Source organism: Pelobates fuscus, chromosome 2 (assembly GCF_036172605.1).
Source record: "Pelobates fuscus isolate aPelFus1 chromosome 2, aPelFus1.pri, whole genome shotgun sequence".
Lineage (NCBI taxonomy): Eukaryota > Metazoa > Chordata > Amphibia > Anura > Pelobatidae > Pelobates > Pelobates fuscus.
The window spans coordinates 303,523,466-303,544,657 of record NC_086318.1 but is presented as its reverse complement, the minus strand read 5'-3'; the positions used below and the strand labels follow the sequence as shown (position 1 = coordinate 303,544,657).

Sequence of the window (21,192 nt, the reverse complement as noted above, 5' to 3'; positions counted from 1 at the left end):
AACATAAAAACATCTGATATAAAAAGAGGAGTGTAAATGAATACAGACAGACATGGAGAAGACATATTTCTATTCATATAAAACACACCAAGTCTATGTCAGAATTTAACTCACCTGAGTTCAGAGTTTGCATCCTGTAGATCCAATACGTATCCCACTGGGATAATTTGTATTACTCTTTTCCATTAATTTATGTTTATTTTGCCTCTTCTGAGGTTGTTTCTGTATTTTTTTTAATATACTTTGCTGTTTGTTGTTTTATATACTATGCTTCTGTACTATGTGCAGCTGTGTTTTTTTCTATGTTATTTATTGTGTTTCTACCCTATTCTTGGCTTCTGCCCTCTCACCTCCTTGCTCTCAATTATCTGGGGCTAGAGGGGCTTTTGGGTCTTACTGGAGTTGCATGTTAATGTTGACAATCCCTGTTTAAAGGGATTTCACCCATAACCTTGTATTAACTATTATAGCATGGATTAGAGCTCTCTGTCAGGACTAGGGCCTGCACTCAAGGAATGAGCCCACTACTATATTTTTACTGCACTGTGCTACTGAATGGAAACATGCTATTGCAGCCTCTGTTAAAGGGAAGCCATAGTGCCAGGAAAACAAACTCGTTTTCCTGGCACTGTAGCTTCCACTTCTGTCAAAGCCCCTCCAGCGGCACTGAAGGGGTTAATAACCCCTTCAGTCACTTACCTGAGTCCAGCGCCGATGTCCCTCGGCGCTGGCTCAGCTCTGCCCACACTCCTCCCCCGCCGCTGGCTGCTGGCGGAAGTGTAACGAGTATATACCCCTACACGCAGGATCCAGCCAAACAGAAGACAGCACAGAGGAGAGATACGTCTACCGGACCTTAGAGTGGCCGGACTCGACGTAATAGGAGAAGTACAGAGTCAGGAACGATCCGAGGTCAAGGGCACAAAGAGACAGCGTAAACGAGAACTAGCCGGGGTCTGGTACACAGGAATCAGCAAGCCGGCAAACAGTACAGACAAGGAGAAAGCAAAAACGAAGTCAGAATACAAAGCCAAGGTCAAATACGGAGAAACACAACTGAACACAACAAGCACTAAAGGGAACTGTAGCAGAAACCACGATAGGGCAACGAACTAAGGGAAAAGGGTAAGTATAAGTAGCCTTAAAACTAATGTGATTGGCTCCTGTCACTTCCACATCCCCAAAAGGTAAGTGTATGGGTTGATTGGCATGACAGGAGCCAATGGGAGCCTTTTTGCAATTTAGGCTCCCACTGTCTCTTTAAGAGCGCGCCCGAGACTCGCGGCGCGCTCTTAGCTGCAGGCGGGACATGTGACCGCAACTCGCGGTCACTGCCCGTCTTCCTGTTAAGAGAGTCGGATGAGCCGCGCGCGGCTCGTGCAGCCGCAGGACCGCGCGCGGCTTGAAGAGAGGACCGCGGCCGGCCCCCGGATAAGGTAAGTAACGCTACAGTACCCCCCCCGAGGACACGCCCTCCGGGCGGGCAGGACCAGGCCTGGCAGGAAAACGCGAATGGAAAGAGCGCACAAGGCGGGGAGCATGAACAGCCTCCGCAGAAATCCAACTGCGCTCCTCAGGCCCATAACCCTTCCAATGTACCAAGTACTGAAGCCGACCCCTAAGGAAACGAGAGTCAATAACAGCAGACACTTCGAACTCCTCATGACCCTCCACAGAGACAGGAGGGGGAGGGGGAGTAAGCCGGGTAAAGCGGTTGCGTACATAAGGCTTCAACAACGAGGTGTGAAAGACATTAGGTATACGCAGGTTCTTAGGCAGACCCAAGGCATAAGAAACGGGATTAACCTTATGTATAATGCGATAAGGACCAATAAAGCGGGGAGCCAATTTCATAGAAGGCACTCGGAGGCGAATATTCCGTGTGGAAAGCAAAACCCTGTCCCCCACAACATAGGAAGGAGCCGCTCTGCGATGCTTGTCAGCCTGAGCCTTCTGGCGAGCAGCAGAGTCCACCAAAGAACGCTGAACCTGTTCCCAAGTATTACGCAAACCAGCCAAATGCTCATCCAGAACAGGCATGCCCTGTGAGGAGAATGCAGCCGGAAGAACAACGGGATGCTGGCCATAGACAACGTAAAAAGGGCTTTTGCCGGAAGAATCATGAGTGGCGTTATTCCGAGCAAATTCAGCCCAAGGAAGCAGGTCAGACCAATTGTCCTGATGGTGAGACACAAAACAACGGAGGTACTGCTCCAGAGACTGGTTGGCACGTTCAGCAGCTCCATTAGACTGGGGATGGTAAGCGGAAGAAAATGAGAGAGAAATACCCATTTCTGAACAAAAGGCTTTCCAGAACCTGGAAATAAATTGGCTACCCCTATCGGATACAATAGATACGGGAATACCATGTAACCGAAATACTTCTCTAGCGAAGATAAGAGCCAGTTCCTTGGAAGTGGGCAACTTGCGAAGAGACACAAAGTGAGCCATTTTGGAAAACCGATCTACTATCATTAGGACGACTGTGTTACCATTCGAAGGGGGTAATTCAACAATAAAATCCATTGATAGATTAGACCAAGGTCTCTCGGGAACGGGTAACGGATGCAACAGCCCACAAGGAACTCTACGAGAGGATTTCATACAAGCACAAGTAGTACAAGCACTTATATAGTCATTAACGTCCTTACGTAAGGTATCCCACCAGAAATACCGAGAAACGGCTGACACCGTTTTGGAAATACCAGGATGTCCAGCGGTCTTAGTATCATGATACAGTGACAGAATATCCCGTCTCTCGGGAACGTCAACGAACAATTTATCATTAGGCCTCTCGCTAGGTGCCATGCTTTGTTTCGCTTGTATGGCCTGCAAGAGGGACGAGGAAATAGACAATATAGTAGTTGCTATTATCCTGTCTGGGGGAATGACAGGAGGGACATCAATCTCCTGTTTGTCAATAGTCTCGAACTGTCTGGACAGAGCGTCCGCTTTAGTGTTCCGATCACCTGGCCTATAGGTGATTATATAATTAAAATGAGACAAGAACAGTGACCACCTAGCCTGCCTTGAAGACAATCTTTTAGCTTCGCTAAGGTAGGATAGGTTCTTATGATCTGTAAATATGAGGATAGGATCCTTAGTGCCCTCTAACAAATGTCTCCATTCTTTGAGTGCTAAAATGATAGCAAGGAGTTCGCGATTACCCACATCATAATTCCTTTCTGCTTTGAACATTTGTTTAGAAAAGAAGCCACAAGGATGCAATGGCTTGTCAGGAGACTCTCTTTGGGATAAGACAGCACCTACCCCTATATCGGAAGCATCAACCTCAAGTATATATGGCAATGAGGGGACAGGATGCTGTAAAATAGCTGCAGAGGCGAACGTAGTCTTAAGAAAGTCAAAAGCCTGAAGTGCCTCGGTAGACCAGGCATGTGTATTGCCATCCTTTTTAGTCATACGAGTAATAGGTGCTACTATAGACGAAAAACCTTTGATAAAACGTCTATAATAATTAGAGAAACCCAGAAAACGCTGGATGGCTTTCAGACCTTGCGGCAGAGGCCATTCTATGACCGCAGCGAGCTTCTGGGGATCCATCCGAAAACCTTTAGCGGAAATCAAATACCCTAAAAACTGGACCTCGGATTGGTCGAATAGACATTTTTCTAGTTTGCAATAAAGACCATTAGCAAGAAGGGTCTTCAGAACTGTCGTAACATGTCTGTGATGAGTGTGTAAGTCTGTAGAATATATTAAAATGTCATCCAAGTACACAATAACAAATGAGTGAATAAAGTCCCTTAAGACATCATTAATAAATTCTTGGAATACTGCTGGGGCATTGCAAAGCCCAAATGGCATGACGGTATACTCATAATGACCTGACCTAGTGTTAAAGGCTGTCTTCCATTCGTGGTCCTTTTTTATACGTATCAAATTGTATGCTCCTCTAAGATCTAATTTGGTGAATACCGTAGCATGTTTGAGCCTGTCAAACAATTCTGTTATTAATGGTATAGGGTAAGCATTTTTGATGGTGATTTTATTAAGACCTCTATAATCAATGCAAGGTCTTAAATCACCTTCTTTCTTTGATACAAAGAAGAACCCCGCTCCAGCCGGAGAAGAGGATCTCCTAATAAATCCCTTATCTAATGATTCTTTAATGTACTCCTCCATGACACGGTTTTCTTGAACCGATAGAGGGTACACCCTGCCCTTGGGAGGTATAGTGCCAGGCAACAAGTCAATAGCACAATCGTAGGGTCTGTGAGGCGGTAATTTGTCAGCCTCTCTTTTATCAAAGACAGTCTTTAAAGATAAATACTGAGAGGGTATAGCCGTAGACAAGGGGGGAATGGTAGGAACATTAATAGAATTCACAGGCGTGACTTCAATAGTACATGACTCATGGCAGGCTTCACTCCATGATTTTATCTGCCCTGTCTCCCAGTCAAAAATGGGATTGTGGGCACGTAACCATGGATACCCTAACACCAACTGTGAAGAGGGAGAGGTGATGACCTGGAACCGAATGGTTTCATAGTGTAGAACCCCTGTGTACATGTGTAGCGGTGCAGTCTCGTGAGTAACAACTGGAGATATCAATGGTCTACCATCTATGGCCTCAACCGCCAAGGGTATCTCCTTCTCCCTGATGGGAATATTGTTTTTCTTTACAAAACCAGAGTCTATAAAATTCTCAGCTGCCCCAGAGTCAACCAGGGCGTATATATTTTCAACTATACAACTCTCTCCCATATGTAAAGAAACAGGGAGAAGCAGTCTGTTAGGAGGCAATGTAGGAGACTTAGAAATCACACCCAAGGTCAGTCCCCTATAAGGTCTTAGGTGCGAGAGTTTTCCGGGAGCAAAGGACACTCCTTTACCATATGGTCTCTCCTACCACAATATAGGCAGAGTCCCTCCCTTCTCCTATGTAATTTTTCATTATCAGCGAGTTTGGCAACCCCTAATTGCATGGGTTCCTCTTCAGATACTTTTACACTCTCCGGTGTATTAACTCTGGGGTGAAAAGGTGTAACAAAACTTCTATTCCTGTTCTTGGTATAGAGCCTGTCACGAATCCTATTATCTATATCGATGAGGTAGTCAATAAGGTCTTCTAAGGCAACAGGAAGCTCCTTAGCTGCTACCTCATCCAATATAGAGTCTGATAAGCCTTCCATGAAGGCGGTAGTTAACCCATTGTTGGTCCAATCTACCTGTGAGGCAAGGGTACGAAACTGTATAGCGTAATCAGCCACAGACCTAGAACCCTGTTTAACCCTCATTAATGCTCTCGCGGCATTTTTAGACCTTTTCATAGTGTCAAAAGTTCTGCGAAAAGCTGTAAGGAAACTGTGAAAGTCATGCACCATAGGCCCATTAGCCTCCCAAATAGGGTTTGCCCATTCAAGTGCTTTGTCGGTAAGTTGGTGCATAAAGAACCCAACTTTAGACCTCTCTGTGGGAAATGAACGTGGATACATCTCAAAATGAAACTCTATTTGGTTAATGAACCCTCTGCATGTCTTAGGATCCCCTCCATACCTAGGAGGAGGCGTTAAATGGGCCGTAGCATACTTCAGGAGCATACCGTCGATACTTCAGGAAGCAGGGGTGTAGGAGGGTTAGGTGCGGTTGCTGGAATGGTTCTAGCTAAGAGCGTCTGGAGAGCCTGAGCTATCTGATCCATACGGTGTTCCTGCTCTACAAATCTAGCCTCATGGGACGCCATCTGTTGAGCTAAATCTGCGGGGTCCATGGCCCTATCGTAATGTAACGAGTATATACCCCTACACGCAGGATCCAGCCAAACAGAAGACAGCACAGAGGAGAGATACGTCTACCGGACCTTAGAGTGGCCGGACTCGACGTAATAGGAGAAGTACAGAGTCAGGAACGATCCGAGGTCAAGGGCACAAAGAGACAGCGTAAACGAGAACTAGCCAGGGTCTGGTACACAGGAATCAGCAAGCCGGCAAACAGTACAGACAAGGAGAAAGCAAAAACGAAGTCAGAATACAAAGCCAAGGTCAAATACGGAGAAACACAACTGAACACAACAAGCACTAAAGGGAACTGTAGCAGAAACCATGATAGGGCAACGAACTAAGGGAAAAGGGTAAGTATAAGTAGCCTTAAAACTAATGTGATTGGCTCCTGTCACTTCCACACCCCCAAAAGGTAAGTGTATGGGTTGATTGGCATGACAGGAGCCAATGGGAGCCTTTTTGCAATTTAGGCTCCCACTGTCTCTTTAAGAGCGCGCCCGAGACTCGCGGCGCGCTCTTAGCTGCAGGCGGGACATGTGACCGCAACTCGCGGTCACTGCCCGTCTTCCTGTTAAGAGAGTCGGATGAGCCGCGCGCGGCTCGTGCAGCCGCAGGACCGCGCGCGGCTTGAAGAGAGGACCGCGGCCGGCCCCCGGATAAGGTAAGTAACGCTACAGGAAGAGACCTAATGTGCATTCCCGGCAACGGCCGTGCGCGTGTGCATTAGACGTCCCCATAGGAAAGCATTATTTAATGCTTTCCTATGGGGATTCTGGCAACACTCGACATCCTCATGCAGAGCGTGGGGACATTGAATATCATTTATCCCCTTAAGGACACATGGCATGTGTGACATGTCATGATTCCCTTTTATTCCAGAAGTTTGGTCCTTAAGGGGTTAAAACACTTTTCGGGCTCTAAGAACACGAAAGCACCATCTAGCGGCTATCTGAGAGACAGCAACCACAGTGTTTTGACCACAGTGTTTTGACTAACAGGGCTAAGGGGAGAGGGGCAAGGCACCCAGACCACTCCAATGGGCAGAAATGGTCTATGTGCCTACAGTGTCCCTTTAACTGCTGGACAGGATTTCCAGGACATACTGCTTAAAGACTATTTCCCATTCTCCCAAAACCTTGAATTAACTGTTTGAGCACATATTAGTGTGACTCTCTGTCAGAGCTGTGGCCAGGTTTATACCCTGTGCTCCTGGGATGAAACCCCCTTCTATATATTTTACTACACTGTGCTACTGAGTGGAGACATGCTGCTACAGCCTCTGTTAACTGCTGGACAGGATTTCCAGGACATACTGCTTAAAGGAATATCTCCATAACCTTGAATTAACTGTTTGAGCACAGATTAGTGCTCTCTATCAGGGCTGTGGTCTGTACTTAAGGGTTCATACCCTGTGCACATGGGGTGAGCCCCCTACTATATGTGTGCTGCACTGTGCTTCTCAGTGGAGGCATGCTGTTGCAGCCTCTGTTTACTGGGTGAGCCCAGTTTCTGAGAGCATTGCCTGCTACTATTGTTTGCCCTGCATCCTGCAATTTCCTCCTAATTTGTGCCTTCTACAAGAGTCTACTTTTTTGGGTGAGCCCCAATTTTGTGTGCACGAGTTGCCACTATGGAAGATTCCCTGGCTAACCCTGTGGAATTTCCGGTCATGAAACAAGCAGCAGTGAGCGGCATTCTAAGAGAAAATACTTTCAAATGTGCTGACAGGAGGGATTGCCCCTCACCGATACCAGCCAGCAGACCACTACGGAGCTGACCCTGATGCCTTGGAGGTCTCTGCTAAGGGGTCTCCCCATCACAGCAAGTGCCACTGGAATGGCAATGGCACTAGACCTTTACGATCTAAGGACAAAGCCTCTGCCAATACAGTAGGCTGACTCCGGCACCTGCCCCTACCCCACGGAGAGACACCTCCTCAGACGAGGACTGTGATCTACCCCATTATTTGGCCATCCTGGACAAAAGGCACGCGGAGACATCAGGTTTGGACGATGACTGAGGTTCGGAATCCACATATGGCTCCACATTCGTATGCAAGACTTTTATGGGTGTGCCTCGCATGCTACTCAGAGCCAGATTAAGAGCTCAGTGGGCCTGGTGCTAACAATTATGAGGGGCCTATGTACAGAATCTTATCAACCAAAAACACTAAAAGTCAAAGCGTTACGTATCTGGTGGAGATGTTGCCGGAGGAAAACTCATAGACGGCAGCTATAAAAAAAAACTCAGATTCTCTTAAAATATGCTAATCTCTTTCTAATCTATTCTTTCATCTTTCAAGTAAATCCATACCCCCTAACAGCAGTATTCAGTGAAGCAGGAAGTCAATGGGCGGTGTAAAAGGGTGGGCCACTGACGCGGATGATGTAATAAGAAGTTCCTAAAGGGGCGAACATACCCAAGAAGGAGGCGTGTCTGCCCAAAAGAATTGGAAGGCTAGCCTGGCATTAATGCATGTCAGGCTGTCTGCCAATCATGCATGCGGGCCAACAGCATCCTGAGCTTGGCATAAATGCATCTAATGATGTGCTTGCTCCATGCTTCCTAAGGACTGTTCCCTAGCACTCACATGTCCACTTGTCTCCTTACCGTCTTACTAGCAGGCAGAAGCTCCTGCGTCCCCATGTCTCTGTGTCCCCATGTCTCTGTGTCCCCATGTCTCTGTGTCAACATGTTGTCCAGTGTCCCCATTTCGCTCAGTGTCTCCATTTCACCCAGTCCCCTAGTGCAAGTGTCCCCATGTCACTGTGTCCCCATGTCACTAGGGGACACTGAGAGACATGGGGACACAGACACTTGGGGACACTGGGAGACATGGGGACACTGGGAGGCATGGACACACAGACACTAGGGACACTAGGAGACATGGGAACACTGAGACTCTAGGGACACTGGCTGGGAGACATGGGGACATGTTTCCTCATGTCTCAGTGTCCCCAAGTGTACCCATATGTTTGTGTCCCCAAGTGTCTGTATCCCCATGTCTCCCAGCGTCCCCTAGTGTCTCGGTGTCTCCTAGTGTTTCAGTGTCCTCATGTGTTAGTGTTCCCATGTGTGTCTGTGTCCCCATTTCTCAGTGTCCCCATGTGTCTGTGTCCCCGTGTCTCCAAGTGTCCCCAAGTGTCTCAGCATCCCTATGTCTCACAATGTCCCTTAGTGTCTCAGTGTCTCCATGTCTCCCTGCAGCCTTTACCCCATCACTCACTTCCCTGAGCTGTAGGCTGTCTCTGCAGGCTGGGATTGTGGGCATGTTCGGTGTCCGGCGTGAGCGGACGCATGGGGTGAGGTCTCCTGATTCCTGGTAGAGCTGGGGGAGACGCATGAAGAAAGTGTAGCAGTCGGTCGATTTATCCCGTCGAAAAACGAGCAGAGTGAAGAGCGCAGAGTGTAGAGTGTACAGATTGTACAAAGTGGTGTGCCGGTGAGCCGTGAGCTGTCTGGAGTGGTGGCCGGCTGGAGACCAACTGGAGACCGGCTGGAGACCGGCTGGAGACCGAAGACCGGAGACTGGAAGACTGAGGACTGGCAAACGGCAAAAGGAGATGGGGGTGTCCTTAAGCAATTAAGTTGTTAAGCCTATAAACAGAATTAAGCCAGAAATAAGCTAAAAATAAGCCTATTACAAAAAAGAATTTATATATCTATATATGGCTTAAAAAGGCTACATTAAAGCACATATTAAAAGCTAAGAGTTATGAGCTAATTAAAAAAAAAGAGTAAATATTCACAGACTGCTTGCAAAGCTAAGCATGAAGGCTAAGTGAATGAATTAAATGGTTTAACAAGTGGTTTAACAAGTAGCAGCATACAGCAGCTTGCAACATTGTACCAACATTGCAACATTGTAGCAGGAATCAGTATTTCGCAGCAAGCTGCAAACGGAAATAAGTGGAAATTAGTGATCTGAAGTGGAAACTGCTGTAAGGAAGCAGAAGGGAATAAATAAATAAATATATATAAAAAATACATGATACAAATACAAATATCAAAACGGTTTGGAAAACTTTAATTGTATTTAATCCCTCTCAACCTGCTTAATACTCATCTGATAATAAGCTGCGAGGATGTTGCTGAGGAGTTGTTAATGAGGGGTTGAAATCCTCTGTTGTTGGTGAAGCTTAAGGACGCCGGTAATTCCCTAAGTTATAAGTTGATATAGGCAAGCGGGCCTCTGGTATCTGCTGTCTGTTATTTATTTTCTGTTATATAAAAAAAAAAACGGAAGAAGAAAAAAAAAAATGCCTCCATCTAAACAGACAAAATTGACGGATTCGACAAGATATGCAAAGAAAGACAGGCAGCGACAAATATAGGAGGAAGATGATGAGGCTATGGCCGTTGCTGGAGTAAGAGATACTGAAGAGGAGGAGTGTGATCTCATGCAAGATAATAAAGATGAAGGGCACATATCTAAGAAATTTTTAAAACAAGTTCTTCAAGATTTAAGGATAACTATAAAGGAAGATTTTGCCAATATTATAACTAGTATACATCAGGAGTTATCTGAATTAGGAGATCGCACTGATCACTTGGAGAAAAAAATTGGATGACCTGAGTAAAGCGCATAATGAATTAGATGAGAAATTCATTAAATTGGAGGAAGAAAATAGAAAATTATGGTACAAAGTAGCAGACCTGGAGGACAGGTCACGCAGGAATAACGCAAGATTTAGAGGTGTGCCAGAATCAGTTGAGGCTAATAAAATTGTGGAGTACATTACAACACTATTTTGCTCCCATCTATGGATAAGAGCTGTTGGGGTATTGAAAGAGCTCATAGACTGCCAAAACCTGCAAGATTCACGTTGGATATACCACGGGATATTATTGTTTGTTTTTATCGTTATACTGCGAAGGAAGCTTTATTTTCTGCAATACGTAAGACACCAATATTAACCACTCCCTATGAAGCTGTAACAGTTTATACAGACTTATCACCTCTCACTATGGCAAGACGTCGGGAATTCTCCCAGTTTACCCAAGTGCTACGTGATAAAAATATAGCTTATCCATGGGGATTCTCTACAAAAACCATAATATGGAGGAATGGGAAGTTGACAGTATTGGAAGATCCAGCAAAGGGCGAGACTATTTTAAAAGAATGGGGATTTGAAAATAAAGGGGGAAAAGCATTGAGACAAAACGCCGCATCCCAAAGTGTATGACCAGAATGGAAGATGGCAGGAAGATCCTCAACAAAACCTTAAGGACAAATTATATTCCTACATTTTTTCCTCCAAATATATTTGTATATTTTCAGATTAATGGGCAATGGGATACTAATATTTTGTGATTAGGAGGGGTTAGGGAATCACTGCAAGGTTATCATTTTGTTTTTTGTTTAGCAATACGAGTTTTTGCATGTATATAGAATAGAAATGTAAGCGCTTTATGGCAGAGGTATGTCTTAAAACGGCTTTTGAGATGGCTTAATATACATACTCTATGAATAGGTTCACAATAAATTTGGATAAGGTTTATGGGACTGTTTATTTGATGATTCAACGAGTGGGTATTGGTGCCGTTTGTGTCCCAGCTGTTTTAAAGAGATAATAGGTATATTTTTGGTTCTGGATTAAAAGCGGTGGTAGCATATGATCAGGACTTTGACCCTTTGATAGAGGGGGGAGTAAGGAGTAAGAAGGAAGAAGAAAAAAAAAATAGACTGGTTATGCGTATGGAAATAGTATATCTAATATCGCTAAATTATTGTAGTAGGGAAAAGTACTCAGTATAAAATAATAACAATAAGCTTATATTATTAAGGACACTTGTTCCGACTGAGATACAGGATAGCTCCCCGGCTTCTGTTTCTGGAGGAAGATCTGCCCGACACGTTCCATAATGGGATTTAAACTGGAGCATGCCTACTGCCACTATCCAGCCTATCCCCAGGTAAACCCTCATAGTCGAGAGTTACTGTACATTTTTTGTGTGTTTTTTTATGTTTTTTGTGTTTGTTTCTTTTTTGTGGTGTATATATCTAGAATGAAAAGTACCATAAAAAGGTTAATTATAATTATAAGAATATTCTCTGCAATAGAATAAGATGAGTAACTACTTATCGTGTTTATCGCTAAATGTTAATGGCCTTAATAGTCCAATAAAAAGACAATTAGTTAAACAAGAACTAATTAAATCAAAGGCATCAATAATATGTTTTCAAGAAACTCATTTACGAAGACAAAATCCGCAAAATTTTGAGTTGTCTAGATACCCTCACATTTTTCATGCATTTTCACCCCATAAATCTAAAGGTGTTGCAATCTTATTCCATTCAGATTGGCTTTTTTTCAATTAGATAAAATTTATAGGGATGATATGGGAAGACTTTTGATTGTTGTGGGATTGTTGAATGGGATACAAATTACAATAGCCTCGGTCTATGCCCCAAATAAAGATCAATATGCATTTTTGGCAAAAACTTTTGCATTAATTAATAGGTATCAGAGAGTGTATATAATGGTCTGTGGAGATTACAATTCTACATTAGATACTAAATTAGATATTAATAGGGCACATGGCAAAAAAACTCTCTCAGGCTATCTCTTTAAGCAAAAAGTTTGCCTCATTATTATTTAAATACGACTTATATGATACTTGGCGTAACTTATACCCGACTGGTAAAAATTATACTTATTTTTCGCATGTTCATCATACATATTCACGTATAGATATGTTTTTAGTTGATAAACAAACATTACAAAATATTTATGAGGTAGAGATAGGGAGTAAAATTTGTTCAGATCATGCCCCTGTAATTGCTAAGTTTAGGACTTTATATTCTGTAAGAGGCAGGAGTACATGGCGGTTAAATTAAGCTATTTTGGGTGAAGAATCTTTGTTAAATTTGTTTAGGAAAAGGATTCAAGCATTTTATGATGAACATGTTCAGGATAAATCCCATATCACTATTAAGTGGCTGGCTTTTAAGGCAGTAATGAGGGGATTGTTTATACAGGTGGGTTCAAGAAAAAAGAAGCAAGAGTATGGAGATAAAGAACGACTTTTAGAAGAGCTTACGGTGTTGGAGGAAGAAAATAAACGGAACCCACCAAAAATAATATCTTCTCAACTCAGTAAGGTTGAAATTAAAATTCAGGAATTGAATTTGAAACTTTTGGAAAGCCACATGAGAAAACTAAAATTGACTCAGTATACGCAGAGCAATAAAGTTGGGAAAAAGCTAGCTAGGATATTAAAAAATAAAGTCCAACAATCAAAAATGCAATTTCTGGTAGCAGCAAATGAAGCAAAACTGTTTAACCCTCAAGATATTGTGGAAGAACTCTCCGCTTATTATAAAAAGTTATATAATTTAAAAAATGAGCATGATACATATCAGCCCACAAAAGAAGAAATTAGGCATTTTTTAGCAGATATAGATATGCCTTCCCTATCAGAATTACAAAGTCAGTCATTATTAAAACCTTTTGAGGAGGAGGAAGTATTGAAAGTGATTAATGATCTTCAGAAAAAAAAGGCCCCAGGCCCGGATGGGTTTTCAAATCTTTTTAAAATAAGTTTTGCAAATTTATTTATTTCTCACCTTACGGGCGTATTTAATTTTTTTAAAAATTCAGGGTCTATGCCGGCTGAAATGCAATTGGCCCATGTAATTACCTTGCCCAAACCAGGGAAGTCACCTACTGAAAGTGTAAATTTAAGACCAATTTCACTTTTAAATGTTGACACAAAAATGTATGCAAAATTACTAGCATTAAGAATAAAACCATTTTTGATTAAGTTGGTTTCTCACGAACAAGCAGGTTTCGTTCCTTCTAGGCAATTAGGGGATAATACCCGCCATTGTTTGAATATATTTAACTGGGCCGATATTAATAAGCAACAATTATTATTTCTAGCTTTAGATGCCGAGAAGGCCTTTGATCGCCTAAATTGGCAATATATGAAAGAAGTTTTGGTAAAGATGGCCTTCCCCTCAGCTTTTTTAGAGCATTTTTGCCCTTTATACTTATCCATCAGCGAGAATACATAATACGGGGTTTTTATCAACGACGTTTCAGATCACAAATGGTACAAGGCAGGGGTGTCCTCTCTCCCCCTTAATATTTATATTAAGTTTAGAACCACTAATAAGACACATTAAAAAATAAAACAATATTCGGGGTATTCGCACGCCTGCAGGAGAATTGAAAATAGAGCTGTTTGCGGATGATGTTTTATTATTCTTAACAGATCCGTCAACATCACTTTTAAACTTGATGCAATTATTGAATAGTTATGGACAAGTGTCTTATTATAAGAATAATCCAAAAAAATCTCAAGCTATGCCAATTCATCTTCCAAAACAGTTAGTAAAAGAACTGCAAGATCTATACCCATTTGACTGGTGCTTATCATCAATAAACTACTTAGGGGTTAAATTATCTAGCAATTCAGCCCAGTTAATAAAAGATAATCACATCCCATTGATTCATAAACTGAATAAACAACTTAAAGTATGGGAGGGGAGAGAGATATCATGGCTTGGTCGTATTAACACGATAAAAATGATGATACTGCCCCTTATTTTATTTTTATTTAGAACTTTACCAATTGTGTTAACAAATGCTCTCTGCCAGTACTTACTTTTTATACCAGCAAGTTCTTTCACTCTCTGCCAGTACTTACTTTTTATACCAGCAAGTTCTTTCAAACCCTTTCTAAACCTCTCTTTCCTATGACTAAATGCCCATGAAGGCATTTTTTCCTACTTTGTAGCAATCCTAAGGCTTTGATTTGTATCTCTATGGCGCTCTCTCAGCTATCACCCTATGCTGGACTAGATATTAGCACACTCCGTATCTAGCCAACAAAACTTCTGTAGCATTGAGAACTATCAGGATCAATAGGATTTCTATGATCCGTGCAATAGTTATCCCTCTATACGGACCCCCCAAAGTATCTTGGTGTGGTGCCAAGGGCTACACTGCTTACCGTAGCACCTGTGAAATTGCTGAGACAGCTAGACTCACTTGTACGGATCATCCCCATTGTAACACAGTATCTATAACGATACATTATTACAGTGACCACCTCAGGATAACTTGGTTAACTTCCTGTAGCGCTAGAGATTCACTAAGTGATTTCCTACTGAGGCTTGGACACTTCCTGTAGCGCTAGAGATTCACTAAGTGATTTCCTACTGAGGCTTTGACACTGGCTAATAGTTTGGCTATAAGGTCTGGACCACAGGGATTCTCAGAGGTATATCCTCATCCCGGTCCATCCAGACTATCTGTACTGGAACCGACAAATTATTTGAATGGTTGTCACTACAAGCTTACCATTTTAGTGAGAGATTTAACTATTATGGGAGTATTGGTGTAGTGGATCACACTTATCGTGGCAACACATCTTCTGCTACACTTTGTGTCTTTTTGTCCTCCCAACCCTCCCCCATTCATTTTCCTGTTTCCCACCTCACCCCCTAGGTACACGCCTCCATAGGTGTTATATCCATTACTCTGGCTACCAGCTACTAGTTAGCCACGATACACTGGATTAAATACACTGGGGACAGTTTACCTTAGGAACGTTTTTTGTTACTCATTAAATATTGATTTTTAAACGTTTTATATTCTAGAGCACATTATTTTGAATAATTGTGACACTTGACGTTGGGAACGTCCCTTGTGATACCAATATTCACTAATGTGTTTTCATTCTTTAGGACAGTGTTCTCTCTCTTTGTGTTTGTGTTAACAAATGCTCTTCTAAAAAAGTTCCAAACAACTATTAATGCACATATTTGGAAAAGGAAACCACAGTGTATTGCACAGAATTGCCTTTGGAAACCATATACGAAAGGAGGTCTAAACATACCAAATATTTCCTTTTATTATAAAGCAGTTTTCCTTGCACAGGGCATGTCTATTCTTGAGCAGGGTACAGCCCCAATTTGGTTGGGGTTAGAGAATGCTTGTATTAAGGAGGGCTCAGTGGAACAGTTACTCTGGCTTGGTCCAGGGAAACAAGAAAAATTATGCAATATGTTGCCTTCTACGAAAGCATTGATAACAATTTGGGGACAAGCTATTTTAATGCTAAGAATATCTAAGGCGTTGGCATTGGAAGCTCCTTTTAAAATGATGACATTCCTGAGCCCTGATCTATTTTTAGATACATGGATGGAGCGAGGGGTAAGACAGATAGGCGATTTATATAATGCAAGTGGAATAAAACCATTCCCGGAGCTTCAGAAGCAATATGTTCTGCCGTCACATGAATTGTTTACTTATTTACGTATTAAACATATTTTGAATAAAATAAGATGTACTTTAAAAGATAGGATAAATAGCTCCCCTTTTTTTTATGCAAATGCACAGGGAAAATTCCAAATAAAAAAGCTCTTTCATTTTGCTATAGCCCTCTACAGATGTGGATACTATAGGTTATTTGCAAAAATGGGAAAGAGACTTAGATAAGCAAATACCGCAGGAAAGTTGGTATAAGGCCTTAAAAATTACGAAACATGCTTCTAGAAGCTTATCACATTGGGAGGCATTCAGCAAATTAAATATGAGATGGTATATGGTACCCTCCAGATTAGCTCAACTGTATCCGGGAACATCTACAGCTTGTTGGAGATGCCAAAAGAGTATAGACAACTTGTTGCATATTTTTTGGGAGTGCCCATTGATCATACCACTTTGGCAGGAAGTGGAATCCTTTTTTTAAAATGGGATTAAAGGTAGATATTAAGTGGCAACCAGAAAGCTATCTGTTTCATATGTTTCAGACAACACCTAAGGAGGAAGTATTAACAATAATGATACATTGTTTATTAGCAACTAAAATAGCTATAGCTTATAGGTGGAAACAAATTCAGCCACCTTTGTTCAAAGAGGTTATGGTACGCTTAGACTCTTCAAGTCGCTATGAGAGAATGGCAAGTCGTTTGGCAGGAGGGGAAGGAAAATGTAAAAAAATTTGGCAAAAATTTTTAATGTTAGGAATATGTATATATAGGAGTTAGGTTATGGTTAAGAAGGTGGTAGAGAAATTAAATTAATTTAAATAAAATAATTTATTAGTTAGAGGCGATATAAAAAAGTCTTATACTCTCAAATAAGCTTTATATATTGGTTTATGCACTTTATAAAAGTATATATTAGCGTAGCAGTGTACTACATAAGCGTAAAAATTGTAAAATATGATAGCATTGTTTTTTTATTTTATTTATGTATTTATTTGTATGCAAGTACGGTTTATGGATATAATAGAGATTGGGTTATTAGGTTTATACACCACTAAATAATGTTGGTTAGTGATGTGATATGATTTTATGTTTTGTTTTGTCCTTTGTGTTTTGTTTACTGGTTTTTGTCTATGTAATTGTTGAAGTATGTATATATATACTGAAATAAAAAAAGGAAAAAAAAAAAAAGAATATTATCAACCAAAAACACTAAAAGTAAGCGTTATGTATCTGGTGGAGATGTTGCCGGAGGAAAACTCATAGACGGCAGCTATAAAAAAAAACTCAGATTCTCTTAAAATATGCTAATCTCTCTCTAATTTATTCTTTCATCTTTCAAGTAAATCCATACCCCCTAACAGCAGTATCCAGTGAAGCAGGAAGTCAATGGGCGGTGTAAAAGTGACGCGGATCATGTAACAGGAAGTTCCGAAAGGGGCGAACATACCCAAGAAGGAGGCGTGTCTGCCCAAAGAATTGGAAGGCTAGCCTGGCATGAATGCATGTCAGGCTGTCTGCCAATCATGCATGCGGGCCAACAGCATCCTGAGCTTGGCATAAATGCGTCTAATGATGTGCTTGCTCCATGCTTCCTAGGGACTGTTCCCTAGCACTCACATGTCCACTTGTCTCCTTTTGTCTGCTTTTTTTGTCCTGATTTGTATGCTTTTGCATTCTAAGGATCCTGATCATCTGTCTACTTGGGCACAGAAGGTAATTATATTGCAGGAAGGCTTTAACAGGGTGTTTTACCAGTGACTGGTATAATTGCATATGCTTTTCAACATTTCATAGTCTCTTGCAATCAAGGGTTGTTTATTTTATTTTTTCTTCTTGTTCAATATAGTTATCAGAACTAATATGAAACCTTGTTGCATATGCCCAATCTAGCAAGCTCCCTCTAAATGTTTACAATATATATTTCCTAATTTATACAACATATATTTCATGTTAATTTTGTGTCTTCTTTCCGTAGTTGTATACCGACACATGTGAATATCTGCTATGAAGACTTTTATTCTGCTCTCCGTTGCTACGCAGGTTGTGAGCAGCGGCTTGGGAAATAACCTTGTTCTCTGAGATGGTTAAATGCTTCCTTCAAAAGGGATTCTGTACATCTGTTTACAATGAATCTGTGTCCAGCCTAGCTGGTTCTCGGCTTCTACCCTAGCTTTGGATTTCTCATTATTATCCAAAATTCTCGTCAACCTTAAATCATCTGAAGTGTGTCAGCCATCAGTTTGGAAAATCACCAATTTGCTTGACAGAGATTGATTGTTTGGATACAAGTTCAGCCTTTGAGTTACAGCACTTGCTTTAGTAAACCAAATTATATAATTTATATGAAGAGCATCTCTACTTACCAACATTCCATATTGAAGCATTTCAGAGCCTACATGAGTACAGCTACAGTCTGTATAATGTAACAACATACATCCAACTACCTTCTGATCAAGAAGAAAAGTCCTCAGGTCATCAGTCCGTCCTGTTTTCATCCTTGATTTGGACATTTATGTTGGCTGACCAAAGCTTTGGGATCATTATTGTAATAAATATATACATTTGATATATGGAATGTAGAGAGCAGGGCAGGGTCCATCGCAATAAAGAGGCTTTGTACATCTTTTCGACCAAATGCATAGGAGCAGGTGTTAACAGAACTACTTGCATAACGGTTTTTTGTTTCCCCCCCCCCCCCCCCTCTCACAATTTGAGGCTGAGACAAGGGCAAAGCTGGCATCATTCAAACCAAAAAATAGGGTTTGTTTAGAAAGTTCTCTTGTAATAGTATAAATTGTGAATGTTTTGTTTTGTGTTTATATTTTTTTGTTTTTTAAAAATATCTTTTATATTGCACTGATGTTATATGGTAGCCAATTGAAGTTGTTCCTTTTTTTTTTTTTGTAGATATTTGGCTTTTCCCCCCCCCATGCATTTTTCTTTCAAACCACACCATTGAGATATTGCTTTCTGTGTCTAGGGCAAAGAAAAGATTGTCACCATTCTTGGCAAATTTCAAATACTATCAGAGTGCTCACTATGTCACCGTGGGTTCATGGGTGCAATTCATGCCATGCACTTATAAACTGTCCAGTGCCGTACTATAGCCTTTTAGTATTCATATGTAAAGCACTTTTGTGCAACTTGAAATGTTTAAGGGCTTTCTCAATATTTGTACATGTTTCTTTATATAGCTAGTGAGATGGGAAGGCTCTGATTAAAATGCTGAAATACTGTTGTCAAATACTTCTATTTAATTTTCTTTTGTGTGTAATAGTTTGATTATTTTGTTTGTTTTTCATGTTATTGGTCCCACGAGGTGTTTATTCACCTATCAGTAATTAGTGGCGAGAAAAGAAAATTTTAACTTTGGATCTCTTGCTTTACAAAGTAGGGGATTTTGAAACTTGCCTTTTAGGCCTACAGTTTGCAAGCTCGAACTCAGCCTTGTTTGCTATGTAGTGAATAAACCTCTAAGCAATCTGTATGACTAAAAGCTTCCTATTTAATGATACTATCCCTTTGCTCTTGTCCAGTAACACATTACATATGCATGTGCTGCCTATATATCACAGGACCTGTCAGCTGACCTTTTCAGCCTTGCATAGATAATGACTTTTATCTTGAAAGTCTCATATGGTTAAGAGGACACATCCAAATATTTTCTTCTACAAAGGAACCATTTTGCAGCAACATTTCAAGAAAAACCTACATTACCGTCAGAGTTCCTTAGTAGAAATTGGAGTCTACGAGTGAAAACCGCTATTCTGTGTCTGATAAATCTTCTTGCTCGCCCCCTTGCCTTCATCTCAGAATAGGAAGTGATATTTCTGACAGCCTTCAAAAGCCAAAATGTGAAGCCAGGGTGAATATTTGAAATCTGATTTTATTTATTTTTTTCCCCTGGTCTACTTCCTTGAAATATACTTTTAAGAATGTATATTTACAAATACACTACCTTTGTGCCATCCCCCAACCTTCAGAGAAAAAAATGAAAATGCAGTAAAATGTCTCAAAAAATACTTGCAGTGTGCTTGTCTTTGTTCTAAATCTCTCTTAAGCAAAATAAATGGAAAGATGTGCAATAGCTTTGCTACAGTCACATTTATGTGTGAAAGAGCCTAAACTATACATTCACGTGACATTTTATTTTTCCGGTCTACTATTACTCTCTAAATTAGAAAAGAGTCCTTCTGCTGAAATGTTTTTTTAGACCTTTTTAGTCTATTTTAAGAATGCAGTTATTTAATTTTACGTAATCTGTTTTTCCCCCTCATACGTCCATGCAGCAGTCTTCACAAATCGATAGTTGCCCTTTCCTCTCTCACAGGACACGTAGTATTGAAAAGGTATAAAAACAAAGCAGTGTGCTAGTCTTGTAAAAGGCATCACAATATTGAGTTTGTCTGCCCTCAGGACAAACAGGTGTGGATGCATCACCTTCCTGTTTTTTTTGGGTGGACTTCTCAGGGATTAACCAAAGGTAAGAATAAGCTTTCATTAAACCTGATTGTCCAAAATTTTAGATTTACATGGCTGTAAGCTGTTTGCAAGATGTCTTTTGTGGTTTGAAATTCTAACGTGGAACTAATGTAATAAGGGCACTCTAAGTAGCATAACCACTACACTTTATTGTAGTGGAAAGCAGCAACAGGTTTGTGTGTGCTGTCCCCAGTTTATAACGAAACAGTTTTTGAGTTCTTGGACAAAACCTTGCTTCTTGTTACACCCAAAGCCCAGCCACTCAGAATATGCTAACTTTTCACCTGCATTATGCATCCAAAGCTGTCCAACCAGTTACAACCAGGCTTCCTAAAAGGTAGATCCCCAGACGTTGTAGAACTGTAACTCCCATGATCCTTCGCATGCCTTTAGAATGACATGGCATTATGGAAACTGTAGGTTTAAAACATCTGGGAATCTACGCTTTGGGCACCCATGAGTTACAATAACATACTTGTACTGACCCTTTAATGCGGCTTTAACACCTTAAGGACACATGACATGTGTGACATGTCATGATTCCATTTTATTCCAGAAGTTTGGTCCTTAGGGGGTTAAAAAGGATTTAATTTTACCACATGGCTCTGTTATGAGAGAGTCAACCACATAAAGATTTCTAGGCTTCTTCTAGTGCTGTTAAGGTTTTTCCATTCAGTTTCATGCTATATTTTCTTTTATTATAGATGATTTAAAATATTTTCAAACGTACTTATTCATGCC

The 21,192-nt window shown here is 41.1% G+C and overlaps 1 long non-coding RNA gene across 1 annotated transcript in view; it reads left to right on the top strand.

Annotated features, from left to right (window-relative positions):
• LOC134587232 (uncharacterized) overlaps window positions 1-19,991 on the top strand; it is a 53,240-nt gene extending 33,249 nt beyond the window's left edge. The window contains exon 2 of the long non-coding RNA XR_010086620.1: window positions 18,999-19,991. This is a non-coding gene — a long non-coding RNA (uncharacterized LOC134587232). The remainder of the gene's footprint in view (window positions 1-18,998) is intronic.
• The last annotated feature ends 1,201 nt before the right edge of the window (window positions 19,992-21,192 follow it).